Genomic DNA, 15,338 nt, shown 5'->3' with positions numbered 1-15,338 from the left:
AGGCTAATTTGAAGATGGTGCTGGCTAAAGCTAAAACTGGCGAGTGTAGAGAGTATAGAGATATTGTTATCCATGTCGGCACCAACAATGTTAGGATGAAACAATCAGAGGTCACCAAGTGCAACATACCTTGTGTCGGCAAAGATGTGTCGGCATCGAGTAATTGTCTCTGGCCCCCTCCCAGTTAGGGGGAGTGATGAGCTCTACAGCAGAGTCTCACAACTCAATCGCTGGTTGAAAACGGTTTCCAGCCCCTCCCAAAAGATAGAATTTGTAGATAATTGGCCCTCTTTCTGGGACTCACCCACAAACAGGACCAAGCCTGGGCTGCTGTGGAGTGATGGACTCCATCCTAGCTCGAGGAGTGCTCTCATCTTATTTACCAACGTGGACAGGGCTCTAACTCCTATAGCTCCACAATGAAATAGGGTGCAGGCAGCAGGCTTTTAGCCAGCCTGCCAGCTTCGTGGAGTCTGCCACTAGCACAGTCAGTGTAGTCACCTCAGCTATCCCCATTGAGTCTGTGTCTTGACCTGGGTTGGGCAAAACTAAACATGGTGGTGTTCGCCTTAGCAATCTCACTAGGATAAAGACCTCCTCCCTTCCTGTCATTATTGAAAGAGATCGTGATACCTCACTTCTCAAAACAGGGCTACTTAATGGTAGATCACTTACTTCAAAGACAATTATAGTCAATGAACTAATCACTGATCATAATCTTGATGTGATGGCCTGAATGAAACATGGCTTATGCCTGATGCATTTACTGTGTTAAATGAGGCCTCACCTCCTGGTTACACTATTGACCATATCCCCCGTGCATCCCGCAAAGGCGGAGGTGTTGCTAACATTTACGATAGCAAATTTTAATTTACAAAAAAAAGACGTTTTCGTCTTTTTAGCTTCTAGTCATGAAATCTATGCAGCCTACTCAATCACTTTTTATAGCTACTGTTTACAGGCCTCCTGGGCCATATACAGTGTTCCTCATTGAGTTCACTGAATTCCTATCGGACCTTGTAGTGATAGCAGATAATATTCTAATTTTTGGTGACTTTAACCTTTTGTGACTAGAGGGCAGTATTTTCATTTTTAGAAAAATAACGTTCCTGTAGTAAACGGGATATTTTGTGAGGACAAGATGCTAGAATATGCATATAATTGACAGCTTAGGATAGAAAACACTCTAAAGTTTCCAAAACTGTAAAAATATTGTCTGTGAGTATACAGAACTGATATTGCAGGCGAAAGCCTGAGAAAAATCCAATCCGGAAGTGCCTCATGTTTTGAAAGTGCTGCGTTCCAATGCGTCCCTATTGAGCAGTGAATGGGCTATCAACCAGATTACTTTTTCTCCGTACTCCCCAAGGTGTCTACAGCATTGTGACGTAGTTTTACGCATTTATGTTGAAGAATACCCGTAAGCGGCTACATTGCGCAAGTGGTCACCTGATGCTCTCAGAGTGATTCTCGCGTAAAATACAGGGTTAGCCATTATTCCAATCGGTCCTAATGAAAAACCAATTGTCCCGGTGGATATATTATCGAATAGATATTTGAAAAACACCTTGAGAATTGATTATAAACAACGTTTGCCATGTTTCTGTTGATATTATGGAGCTAATTTTGAATATTTTTCGGCGTTTTCGTGACTGCAATTTCCGGGCTATTTCTCAGCCAAACGTGAAGAACAAACGGAGCTATTTCGCCTACAAAAATAATATTTTTGGAAAAAAGGAACATTGGCTATCTAACTGGGAGTCTCGTGAGTGAAAACATCCGAAGCTCATCAAAGGTAAACTATTTAATTTGATTGCTTTTCTGATTTCCGTGACCAAGTTACCTGCTGCTAGCTGGACAAAATGCTATGCTAGACTATCGATAAACTTACACAAATGCTTGTCTAGCTTTGGCTGTAAAGCATATTTTGAAAATCGAGATTGAGATTGAGAAAATTGAGATGACAGGGTGATTAACAAAAGGCTAAGCTGTGTCTCAATATATTTCACTTGTGATTTTCATGAATAGGAATATTTTCTAGGAATATTTATGTCCGTTGCGTTACGCTAATTAGTGTCAGTCGAAGATTACGCTCCCTCATGCGGGATGGGGAGTCACTTTATTATTCACATGGAAATGTCCACAGACCCACTCCAAAAGGCTTTCGGAGCCATCATCGACTCAGTGGGTTTTGTCCAACAGGTCTCTGGAGCTACTCAGTGTCACTGTCTTACTCTGGACCTAGTTTTGTCCCGTGGATCTTAATATTTTTCCTCATAATCCTGGACTATCGGACCACCATTTTATTACGTTTGCAATTGCAACAAATAATCTGCTTAGACCCCAACCAAGGAGCATCAAAAGTCATGCTATAAATTCACAGACAACACAACGATTCCTTGATGGACAGAGGACAAAAATCAGGTAACCACCTAACTGAGGAACTCAATTTAACCTTGAAAAATACCTTAGATGCAGTTGCACCCCTAAAAACATTTCTCATATTAAATTAGCTCCCTGGTATACAGAAAATACCCGAGCTCTGAAGCAATCTTCCAGAAAATTGGAACAGAAATGGCGCCACACCAAACTGGAAGTCTTCCGACTAGCTTGGAAGGACAGTACCGAGCAGTATCGAAGAGCCTTTACTGCTGCTCGATTATCCTATTTTTCCAACTTAATTGAGGAAAATAATACAAATCAGAAATGTATTTTTGATAATGTCGCAAAGCTAACTAAAAAGCAGCATTCCCCAAGTGAGGATGGCGTTCACTTCAGCAGTAATAAATTCATGAACTGAAAAGATCATGATTATTAGAAAGCAAATTACGGACTCCTCTTTAAATCAGCGTAGTCCTGAGTCTGCACAACTCTGCCAGGACCTAGGATCAAGAGAGACACTCACGTGTTTTAGTACTATATCTCTTGACACAATGAGGAAAAGAATCTTGGTCTCTAAACCTTCAAGCTGCATACTGGACCCAATTCCAACTAAACTACTGAAAGAGCTGCTTCCTGTGCTTGGCCCTCGTAACATAATAAACGACTCTCTATCCACCGGATGTGTACCAAACTCACTAAAAGTGGCAGTTATAAAGCCTCTCTTGAAAATGCCAAACCTTGACCCAGAAAATAAAAAAAAACTTTCAGCCTAAATCGAACCTTCCATTCCTCTCAAATTTTTTAGAAAGGGCTGTTGCCCTTGCTTCAGTCTGGTTTTAGACCCCATCATAGCACTGAGACTGCACTTGTGAAGGTGGTAAATGACCTTGTAATGGCGTCAGACCGAGGCTCTGCATCTGTCCTCGTGCTCCTAGCTCTTAGTGCTGCTTTTGATACCATCGATCACCACATTCTTTTGGAGAGACTGGAAACCCAAATTTGTCTACACGGACAAGTTCTTGCCTGGTTTAGATTTTATCTGTCGGAAAGATATGTTTGTCTCTGTGAATGGTTTGTCCAGTTGACAAATCAACTGTACATTTCGGTGTTCCTCAAGGTTCCGTTTTAGGACCACTATTATTTTCACTATATATTTTACCTCTTGGGGGATGTCATTCGAAAACATAATGTTAACTTTCACTGCTATGCGGATGACACACAGTTGTACATTTCAATGAAACATGGTGAAGCCCCAAAATTGCCCTCACTAAGCCTGTGTTTCAGACATAAGGAAGTGGATGGCTGCAAACGTTCTACTTTTAAATTCGGACAAAACAGAGATGCTTGTTCTAGGTCCAAGAAACAAAGAGATCTTCTGTTGAATCTGACAATTAATCTTAATGGTTGTACAATCATCTCAAATAAAACTGTGAGGGACCTCGGCGTTACTCTGGACCCTGATCTCTCTTTTGACGAACATGTCAAGACTGTTTCAAGGACAGCTTTTTTCCATCTATGTAACATTGCAAAAATCAGAAACCAAAAAATAATCCATGATTTTGTTACTTCTTGGTTAGACTACTACAATGCTCTACTTTCCGGCTACCCGGATAAAGCCCTAAATAAATTTCCGTTAGTGTTAATTACGGCTGCAAGAATCCTGACTAGAACCCAAAAATGTGATCATATTACTCCAGTGCTAGCTTCCCCACACTGGCTTCCTGTCAAGGCAAGTGCTGATTTCAAGGTTTTACTGCTAACCTACAAAGCATTACATGGGCTTGCTCCTACCTATCTCTCTGATTTGGTCCTGCCGTACATACCTACACGTACGCTACGGTCACAAGACGCAGCCCTCCTAATTGTCCCTAGAATTTCTAAGCAAACAGCTGGAGGCAGGGCTTTCTCCTATAGAGCTCCAATTTTATGCTTTGGTCTGCCTATCCATGTCAGAGACGCAAACTCGGTCTCAACCTTTAAGTCTTTACTGAAGACTCATCTCTTCAGTGGGTCAAATGATTGAGTGTAGTCTGGCCCAGGAGTGTGAAGGTGAACGGAAAGGCTCTGGAGCAACGAACCGCCCTTGCTGTCTCTGCCTGGCAGGTTCTCCACTTTCTACTGGGATTCTCTGCCTCTAACCCTACTACAGGGGCTGAGTCACTGGCTTACTGGTGCTCTTTCATGCCGTCCCTAGGAAGGATGCGTCACTTGAGTGGGTTGAGTCACTGATGTGATCTTCCTGTCTGGGTTGATGCCCCACCTTGGGTGTGCAGTGGCGGAGATCTTTGTGGGCTATACTCGGCCTTGTCTCAGGATGGTAAGTTGGTGGTTGAAGATATCCCTCTTGTGGTGTGGGGGCTGTGCTTTGGCAAAGTGGGTGGGGTTATATCCTTCATGTTTGGCCCTGTCCGGGTGTATCATCGGATGGGGCCACAGTGTCTCCTGACCCCTCCTGTGTCAGCCTCCAGTATTTATGCTGCAGTAGTTTGTGCCGGTGGGCTAGGGTCAGTTTGTTATATCTGGAGTACTTCTCCTGTCTTATCCGGTGTCCTGTGTGAATTTAAGTATGCTCTCTAATTCTCTCTTTCTTTCTCTCTCTCGGAGAACCAGAGCCCTAGAACCATGCCTCAGGACTACCTGGCATGATGACTCCTTGCTGTCCACCTGTCCCCCTGGCCGTGCTGCTGCTCCAGTTTCAACTGTTCTGCCTGCAGCTTTGGAATCCTGACCTGTTCACTGGACGTGCTACCTGTCCCAGACCTATTATTTGACAATGCTGGTCTTTTATGAACATTTGAACATCTTGGCCATGTTCTGTTATAATCTCCACCCGGCACAGCCAGAAGAGGACTGGCCACCTCTCATAGCCTGGTTCCTCTCTTGGTTTCTTCCTAGGTTTTGGCCTTTCTAGGGAGTTTTTCCTAGCCAACGTACTTCAACACCTGCATTGCTTGCTGTTTGGGGTTTTAGGCAGGGTTTCTGTACAGCACTTTGAGATATCAGCTGATGTACGAAGGGCTATATAAATATATTTGATTTGATTTGATTCTCTGCAGATCCTCTCAAGCTCTGTCAGGTTGGATGGGGAGTGTTGCTGCACAGCTATTTTCAAGTCTCTCCAGAGATGTTTGATCAGGTTAGAGTCCGGGCTCTGGCTGGGCCACTCAAGGACATTCAGAGTCTTGTCCCAAAGCAAATCATGCGTTGACTTGGCTGTGTGTTTAGGGTCATTGTCCTGTTGAAAGGTGAACCTTTGCTCCCATCTGAGGTACTGAACGCTCTGGAGCATGTTTTCATCAAGGATCTCTCTGTACTTTGCCCCATTCATCTTCGTCTCAATCCTGACTAGTCTCCTAGTCCCTGCCACTGAAAAACATCCAGGAGCTCTGTTAGATTGACCATTAGGTTCTTGGTAACCACCCTGACCAAGGCGCTTCTCACCCAATTGCTCGGATTGGCCGAGGGGTCAACTCTAGCGAGAGTCTTGGTTGTTCCAAACATCTCCCATTTAAGAATTATGGAGGCCACTGTGTTCTTGGGGACCTTCAATGCTGCATACATTTTATGGTACCCTTTCCCAGATCTGTGGCTTGACACAATCCTATCTCAGCGCTGTACAGACAATTCATACAAACTCATGGCTTGGCTTTTGCTCTGACATGCACTGTCAACTGTGGGACCTTATATAGACAGGTTTGTGGCTTTCCAAATCATATCCAATCAATTGAATTTACCACAGGTGGACTCCAATCAAGTTGTGAAAACATCTCAAGGATGATCGATGGAAACAGGATGCACCTGAGCTCAATTTCTAGTCTCATAGCAAAGAGGCTGAATACTTACGGGAATAAGGTATTTCTGTTTTTTAATACATTTTCAAACATTTCTAAAACCTGTTTTCACTTTGTCGTTATGGAGTATTGCGTGTAGTTTGCTGAGGAAAATGTGTTATTTACTCCATTTTAGAATTAGACTGTAACTTAACATAATGTGGAAAAAGTCAAGGAGTCTGAATACTTTCCGAAGTAACTGTAAGTAGGAAAAGGTATGTACACCAGTAGTTATTTAGGATGAGCTACAGTATGTCGAGAATACAGTATGTGCATATAAATACAATTTCAACAGTATAATGTTGCAGGAATGCTAATCTTATATGTTTTTAACTATAGAACTGATTTCAGAACAATAACATTGTGTACATTATTAAAGTGACCACTGTTCAATGACTATGTAAACTCTGCGTGTATTTTCAGCAAACTTAACATGTGTAAATATATGTATGAACATAAGATTCAACAACTGAGACATAAACTGAACAAGCTACAGACATGTGACTAACATAAATGGAATAATGTGTCCCTGAACAAAGGGGGTTCAGAATCAAAAGTAAAAGTCTATCTGGTGTGGACACGAGCTGCATTAAGTACTGCAGTTCATTTCCTCCTCATGGACTGCACCAGATTTGCCAGTTCTTGCTGTAAGATGTTACCACACTCTTCAACCAAGGCACCTGCATGTTCCTGGAAATTTCTGGGTGGAATGGCCCTAGCCCTCACCCTCCGATCTAACTTGTCCCAGACATGCTCAAGGGGATTGAGATCCGGGCTCTTAGCTGGCCATGGCAGAACACTGACATTCCTGTCTTGCAGGAAAACACGCACAGAATGAGCAGTATGGCTGGTGGCATTGTCATGCTGGAGGGTCATGTCAGGATGAGCCTGCAGGAAGGGTACCACACGAGGGAGGAGGATGTCTTCCCTGTAACGCACAGCGTTGAGATTGCCTGCAATGACAACAAGCTCAGTCCGATGATGCTGTGACACACCGATGGTGGGATTGTGCGTTCCTGGTGTAACTCGGGCAGTTGTTGTTGCCATCCTGTACCTGTCCCGCAGGTGTGATGTACGGATGTACCGATCCTGTGCAGGTGTTGTTACACTTGGTCTGCCACTGCGAGGACAATCAGCTGTCCGTCCTGTCTCCCTGAAGCACTGTTTTAGGCATCTCACAGTACGGACACAGTACGGACACAATTTATTAGCCTGGCCACATCTGCAACATGCGTAAGGCAGGTTCACGCAGATGAGCAGGGACCCTGGTGTCTTTCTTTTGGTGTTTTTCCAGAGTCAGTGGAAAGGCCTCTTTAGTGTCATAAGTTTTAATAACTCTGACCTTAATTGCCTACCGTCTGTAAGCTGTTAATATTTTAACCTTTTGTAACTAGGGGGCAGTATTTTCATTTTTGAATAAAAAACATTCCCATTTTGAACGGGATATTTTGTCACAACAAAATGCTCGACTATGCATATAATTGACAGCTTTGGATAGAAAACAATGACGTTTCCAAAACTGCAAAGATAATGTCTGTGAGTGCAACAGAACTGATGTTACAGGCGAAACCCAGATAAAATTCAAATCGGGAAGTGCCGCATTTTTTGAAAGCGCTTCATGCCAATGACTCCTTATATGGCTGTGAATGGGCTACGAATGAGCTTACGCTTTCTACGTATTCCCCAAGGTGTCTACAGCATTGTGACGTCTTTTTACGCATTTGTGTTGAAGAATAGCCGTAAGGGACCACATTGAGCACATGATGGCTCCCACAGAAAATCTTGCGTAAAGTACTGAGGTAGCCATTATTCCAATCGCTTCTAATGAGAAACCAATTGTTCCGACGGATATATTATCGAATAAATATGTGAAAAACACCTTGAGAATTGATTCTAAACAACGTTTGCCATGTTTCTGTCGATATTATGGAGCTAATTTGGAAAAAAAGTTTGGCGGTGTAGTCTCTGATTTCAAAAATACTTTACAGCGAAAGCTCCACAAACGATTATGTTAGGTCACCACCAATTCACAGAAAAACCCAGCCATTTTTCCAGCCAAAGAGAGGAGTCACAAAAAGCACAAAGAGATACAATTAATCACTAACCTTTGATGATCTTCATCAGATAACACTCATAGAACTTCATGTTACACAATACATGTATGTTTTGTTCGGTAAAGTTCATATTTATATCCAAAACCTTATTTTACATTGATGTGTTAGATTCAGTAGTTCCAAAACATGAAGTGATATTGCAGCCCACATGAATTCACAGAAATACTCATAATACATTTTTATGAAAATACAGCTATTATACATAAAACTTTAGATACACTTCTCCTTAATGCAACTGCTGTGTGTCACGTCCTGACCTTAGTTCCTTTTTTATGGCTCTATTTTAGTTTGGTCAGGGTGTGAGTTGGGGTGGGCAATCTATGTTTTTGTTCTATGTTTTGTATTGCTGGTTTTGGCCTGGTATGGTTCCCAATCAGAGGCAGCTGTCAATCGTTGTCTCTGATTGAGAACCATACTTAGGCAGCCTGTTTTCCCACTATGATTTGTGGGTAGTTGTTTTCCGTTTCTGTGTTTGCATCATAAGGGACTGTTTTGATTTTCATTTATTTCCTGCACTTTGTTCTTTTGGTATTTTCTCGTGTTCTGAGTTATTAAAGTTATCATGGACACGTACCACGCTGCATTTTGGTCGGATCCTTCTTATTCCTCAGATTTAAAAAAAACGACGGAAAAAGCATAATCTAAAAACGGCGCTCAGAGCCCAAAACAGCCAGAGAAATATCTGCCATGTTGGGTTGTCAACATTATTCATAAAAAGCATTCGAAATGTTGACTTACCTTTGATGATCTTCATCAGAATGAATCGCAGTTCCATAAATACATTTTGTTTTGTTCGATAATGTCCATCATTTATGTCCATTTATGTCCAATGGCTTCTTTTGTTAGGGCGTTTGGTAAACAATCCAAAAGCGCGATCTGGTCCATTCGGACGAAACGTTCAAAAAGTTATATTACAGGTCGAAGAAACTTGTCAAACTAAGTATAGAATCAATCTTTAGGTTGTTTTCATCATAAAAGTTCAATAATGTTCCAATCGGAGAATTCCATTGTCTGTAGAATTGCACTGGAACTAGAGGTACCTCTCAAGTGAAAGCGCATGACTGAGAACGAGGCTGTAGGCAGACCCCTTAGTAAAGCATCTCCCATCTGGCCCCCTTCACATGAGCAGCCTGAAACCATGTTCTAAAGACGGTTGACATCTAGTGGAAGCCTTAGGAAGTGAAAAATAATCCATATCCCACTGTGTATTGGATAGGGGTGAGTTCAAAAATTACAAACCTCAGATTTCCCACTTCCTGTTTGGATTTTTTTCATGTTTTTGCCTGCCATATGAGTTCTGTTATACTCACAGTCATCATTTTAACAGTTTTAGAAACTTCAGAGTGTTTTCTATCCAATACTAATAATAATATGCATATATTAGCATCTGGGACTAAGTAGGAGGCAGTTCACTCTGGGCATGCTATTCATCCAAAAGTTACAATGCTGCCCCCTATCCCAAACAAGTTAATGCATTTTGGTTGTGGGACTTTGTCAAAGGCATGTCGCTCCTTGTTCCATCTCTTGACAGACGTCTCACTGTATTTCACCTCCATTTTTGTTGCCACTGTGACAATGTTATTGTCTTTCCAACGGACCAGCAACTTGTCTCCTTGGGGCAGAACCTCAGAGGTTCCCCGGGTAACTTCATGTAGTCCTTCTGTGGCTTGAATGGGACATCAAACAGACGATTGTGCCTCATTGTTCCAGAGCTCCCATATCCTCTTTTTGTCATTTCATCGCTGAGTGCAAGCAAAGTGAAGAGGTTGTCATGAAGGAACATGCAATCTTGAGGCACCTGAGATTGCTCTGCAAGACCGAGAACGACACTGGGTCCCTGACCCAACACAGTCTCAGGGAGGAGAGTGTGGGATCCACCATATGGCTCCATGTGATACATGTAACCACTGGATGAGGCAAGGTTCCATAGCTTGTAACCAAAACGGATTGGTTTACCTCTTATGAATTGCTTACATCCATGTCGGCATAGTATCGGATCATGCTCTCATCAATGACTGACTGAGCTCGGAGATGGGCCTAACCTTAAAAAAACGTATGTCGTCAGTGATCTTTGTTATCAACCACATGAACTGAGGCCAATATTTAATTAAAGTGATTTCTCCGCATTGCATCTGAAATGCTTTCATTGTGTACATCACTGTCAACTGACCAGTACATGTGACTTCCTAGAACAGAGCTGTACACAGATGTGATAAGGATCCCATAGTCACTGCCTTTATCAATAAGTGCATTGAGGATGTCATCCCCACAGTGACTGTACGTACATTCCCCAACCAGAAGCCATGGATTACAGGCAACATTCGCACTGAGCTAAAGGGTAGAGCTGCCGCTTTCAAGGTGCAGGACTCTAACCCGGAAGCTTACAAGAAACCTTGCTATGCCCTGCGACAAACCATCAAACAGGCAAAGCGTCAATACAGGGCTAAGATTGAATCATACTACACTGGCTCCTACGCTCGTCTTATGTGGCAGGGCTTGCAACCTATTACATACTACAAAGGGAAGCACAGCCATGAGCTGCCCAGTGACACGAGCTAAATCACTTCTACACTCACATCGAGGTAAGCAACACTGAGGCATGCATGAGAGCATCAGCTGTTCTGGACGTCTGTGTGATCACGCTCTCCATAGCCGACGTGAGTAAGACCGTTAAACAGGTCAACATACACAAGGCTGCGGGGCCATACGGATTACCAGGACGTGTGCTCCGGGTATGTGCTGACCAACTGGCAGGTGTCTTCAATGACATTTTCAATATGTCCCTGATTGAGTCTGTATGTTTCAATGTTTCAAGCAGACCACCATAGTCCCCATGCCCAAGAACACAAAGGCAACCTGCCCAAATGACTACAGACACGTAGCACTCACGTCCATAGCTATGAAGTGCTTTGAAAGGTTGGTAATGGCTCATATCAACACCATTATCCCAGAAACCCTAGGCCCACTCCAATTTGCATACCGCCCAAACAGATCCACAGATGATCCAATCTCCATTGCACTCCACACTGCCCTTTCCCACCTGGACAAAAGGAACCTGGACAAAAGGAACACTTTTGTGAGAATGCTATTCATTGACAACAGCTCAGGATTCAACACCATAGTACCCTCAAATCTCATCACTAAGCTAAGGACCATGGGACTAAACACCTCCCTCTGCAACTGAATCCAGGACTTCCTGACGGGCCGCCCCCAGGTGGTGAGGGTAGGTAGCAACACATCTACCACGCTGATCCTCAACACTGGAGCCCTCAGGGGTGCGTGCTCAGTCCCCTCCTGTACTCCCTGTTCACTCACGACTGCATGGCCAGGCACGACTCCAACACCATCATTAAGTTTGCAGACGACACAACAGTGGTAGGCCTTCTCACCGACAATGATGAGACAGCCTATAGGGAGGAGGTCAGAGACCTGGCCGGGTGATGCCAGAATAACAACCTGTCCCTCAACGTAACCAAGACTAAGGAGATTATAGTGGACTGCAGGAAAAGGAGGACCGAGCACGCCCCCATTCTCATCGACGGGGCTGTAGTGAGGCAGGTTGAGAGCTTCAAGTTCCTTGGTGTCCACATCAACAACAAACTAGAATGGTCCAAACACACCAAGACAGTGGTGAAGAGGGCACGACAAAGCCTATTCCCCCTCAGGAAGCTAAAAAGATTTGGCATGGGTCCCGAGATCCTCAAAAGGTTCTACAGCTGCAACATCGAGAGCTTCACAGCCTGGTACTACAATTTATCATATATGCATAGTTACTTTAATTATACATTCATGTACATACTACATCAATTGGGCAATCTGCATTGTGTCTCGCCACCCGCCACCCACCAACCCCTTTTTTACGCTACTGCTACACTGTTCATCATATATGCATAGTCACTTTAACATCTACATGTACATACTACCTCAATCAGCCTGACTAACCGGTGTCAGTATGTAGCCTCGCTACTGTATATAGCCTGTGTTTTTACTGTTGTTTAGTTTCTTTACTTACCTACTGTTCACCCAATACAGGCTCTAACAAATAGTGCAAAAAAAGATAAGTAATCATTTCACTGTAAGGTTGTATTGTGCGCGCGTGACAAATTAACTTTGATTTGATTTGACTGATTTGATTTGAGCTCATCCATACTCAGATACAGTTGCTTGTCCATGGTCTGGGTGGAGTAGAGGTTGGACATTTCAAAGTTGATCTCTCTTAGCGTGGGTGGATACATTAGTAGGAAAACATTGATTGGGTTGGGGCAGCTTTGTTTGACACATTCTGCAAGATTTGGGCTGTATACAATGTGTTTTGGAATCAAAATGGTGGTAGGCCTCTTCGATTGTTTGAACTCTCAATCTTTATTTTTGACCACCTGCAGCATTCCCCTTGCCTCTTCTGACTGGACCCTCTGGCGGGTAGAGGCCGTTGGCTCTTCATTATCAATGGTGGAGGGGGGTGGTGAGAGGTATTTCATCATCACTGATAACGTTGTTCCTGTCATGATCTGTTTGTATAGGTTCAGCATATGCATTCAACAGCCTGGCTGGCAAATGGCCTGTCTCCCCCTCATAGTCCATTTCTGATCTCTATCACAATCACTGAGGACAGCATCTTTCTTATTTTGAGGGATAACTGCAAAGTTGCATGCCTTGTCTGGGCGGTCACCTAGATCCAACATATCCAGAACTTGACTCAAAGTGAAACTAAAAGAAAGAACAGAGTAGAAAGTGAGGTAGAACAAGAACTATGTATAAGATGTGTATACCTGGATGCACTGTGTTATCCCGCCGGTCACTATTGTTGCCGTCAACATGTTTACTCATTCTATGACCACACTGAACATAGTTGTGTAATTGCAAATGCATATATCAATACTAGACACCTTAAAGATGATGTGTAATAAATATATTTGTCCTATCTTTATGTTAACATACCTTACTAACCTTTTGTTTGGGATCTTAGATGCAGCCATTCTCTTCTCATGCTACAAACAGGAAGTAATCAGCTTTGGTCATGTGACAATTTACACTAAACATGTGACACTGCACATATTTCATTGAGACCCTTTATTATTTAAATATTTGCTGGAAATGGCTTGATACATCATTCAGTAAAATGTTTAGAGCCTTATAACTGAAATCATTTTTTTACGGTCACTATTGTGACTGATAGGATTTATTTATTTAACCTATTTAATCCCAAGGTTAAAAAAGGTTGGTTGGTATTATAATTATGAATTTATATACCAGTATGGGTAAGATTCTGATAGTCAAAGGCAGGCTACTCTTGTTGGGCCTAGTTTGTCTGTAACATCAATGAAAAATGGAAATAGTAGCTGCGAAAAAGGGGTAACACTTTCTGTACTAATAGTACCATTTTCTGCACGAGTTTGGGTTTCCTGTGTTGCCAACCTGAAATGTGGGAGAATGTGAGATTCAGTACCAGTCAAAAGTTTGGACAAACATACCCATTGAAGGGTTTTTTCTTTAATTTGTACTATTTTCTACTATGTAGAATAATAGCAGCATCCCTATCTGCATCCTCAGAGCATGCGCAGTGTGTTTACGGACATATTCAATCTTTCCCAGCCTGCTGTCCCCACATCTTTTAAGATGTCCACCATTGTTCCTGAACCCAAGAAAGCAAAGGTAACTGAACTAAATGACTATCGATCCATAGCACTCACTTCTGTCATCATGAAGTGCTTTGAGAGACTTGGCAAGGATAATATCACCTTACCTGACACCCTAGACCCACTTCAATTTGCAATCTCCATCGCACTGCACACTGCCCTATCCCATCTGGACAAGAGTTGTGATGCTTTTACTATTATTCTACTATATAGAAAACAGTAAAAATAAAGTAAAACCCTTGAATGAGTAGCTGTGTCCAAACTTTTGACTGGTACTGTATATGGTAGCATAATCTACAGTATTAATGGTCTAGGGGTGTTGCATTTGTTTCGGCCCGCAGAGAGAGCTGCTCGCTGTAGTGGTTGCTTCACACGCTCTCACTCTACAGAAGGCTCTCGTGCTAGCTTCTCTAGTCAGTGTTTGAATGAGTGAGCCAAGCCAACTGAAAACTGAAGAGAGAAGCGCTAGATAAGCAAAAATATTTTAAACGTTATCATCACGGTGAACGAGCTATAAAGCATAGAATATGAAACACCAAGTAAAGCAGAGTGTAATGATATAATTGTTCTTTATTTTTTATTATGTTTTGATAGTTGAAATAATTTATAAATTATCATTAGCATTGAAGCTATCGTTGGTTCAAGTTAGCTCCAGTCAAGCTAGCCTGTCGTAGTCATGGAAATAGGACCAACAAACATTCACACATTGTGAACAAAGGGAAACATTGGATCTTGCTGTTTTTAGGGATATGCTGAGAATTACATGATGTATAAAGAAAGTCGCACACTCCATTTATAAACTCCCAGCAATTTAATGGGTATTTACCAACGTTTCGGCATCACTGTGCCTTCCTCAGGGTAATGTCATGAATACTTGAACCAGGTTATGTAGAGCAACAGTGCAATAATTAGTGCAATAGTGAGGGGTGTGTCATATTGATTCAGTTTTTTAAATGAATTAGTGAAACTGTTAAAAAATAGTATATGGCATATTGCATATATTCTTAGCATATAGAAACATAATGGAATATTGTACATCATATTAGCATCAACATACATCGTTCCATTCAATTTCATATAATAGTTTAGTATTTCATTTCATGTTTGTTACATGTAATCTGTTGGTTCAACCTTAATGTATAGTGAGCATAATCAACAGGGGGACCATACTAGGTGTACGCTAATAAGCTGTAGAAAAAAATATCAATTTATAAGACTTGTTCATAAAGAAAACATTTGTTCTTAAGGTATTTTTAAACGTTAATTAAGAGGGTACTAAATGACACGTTTTTGGGTCACTTTTCTCGAAAAACGGTGGGACAACTAGGATTCTTTAATTTTTCACTAGATGCTGCTAGTACAAAACCATGGGATTT

This window comes from Oncorhynchus mykiss, chromosome 1 (assembly GCF_013265735.2).
Source record: "Oncorhynchus mykiss isolate Arlee chromosome 1, USDA_OmykA_1.1, whole genome shotgun sequence".
Taxonomy (NCBI): Eukaryota; Metazoa; Chordata; class Actinopteri; order Salmoniformes; family Salmonidae; genus Oncorhynchus; species Oncorhynchus mykiss.
The sequence above is the reverse complement of the archived record's forward strand: the minus strand, read 5'-3'. Positions refer to the sequence as shown.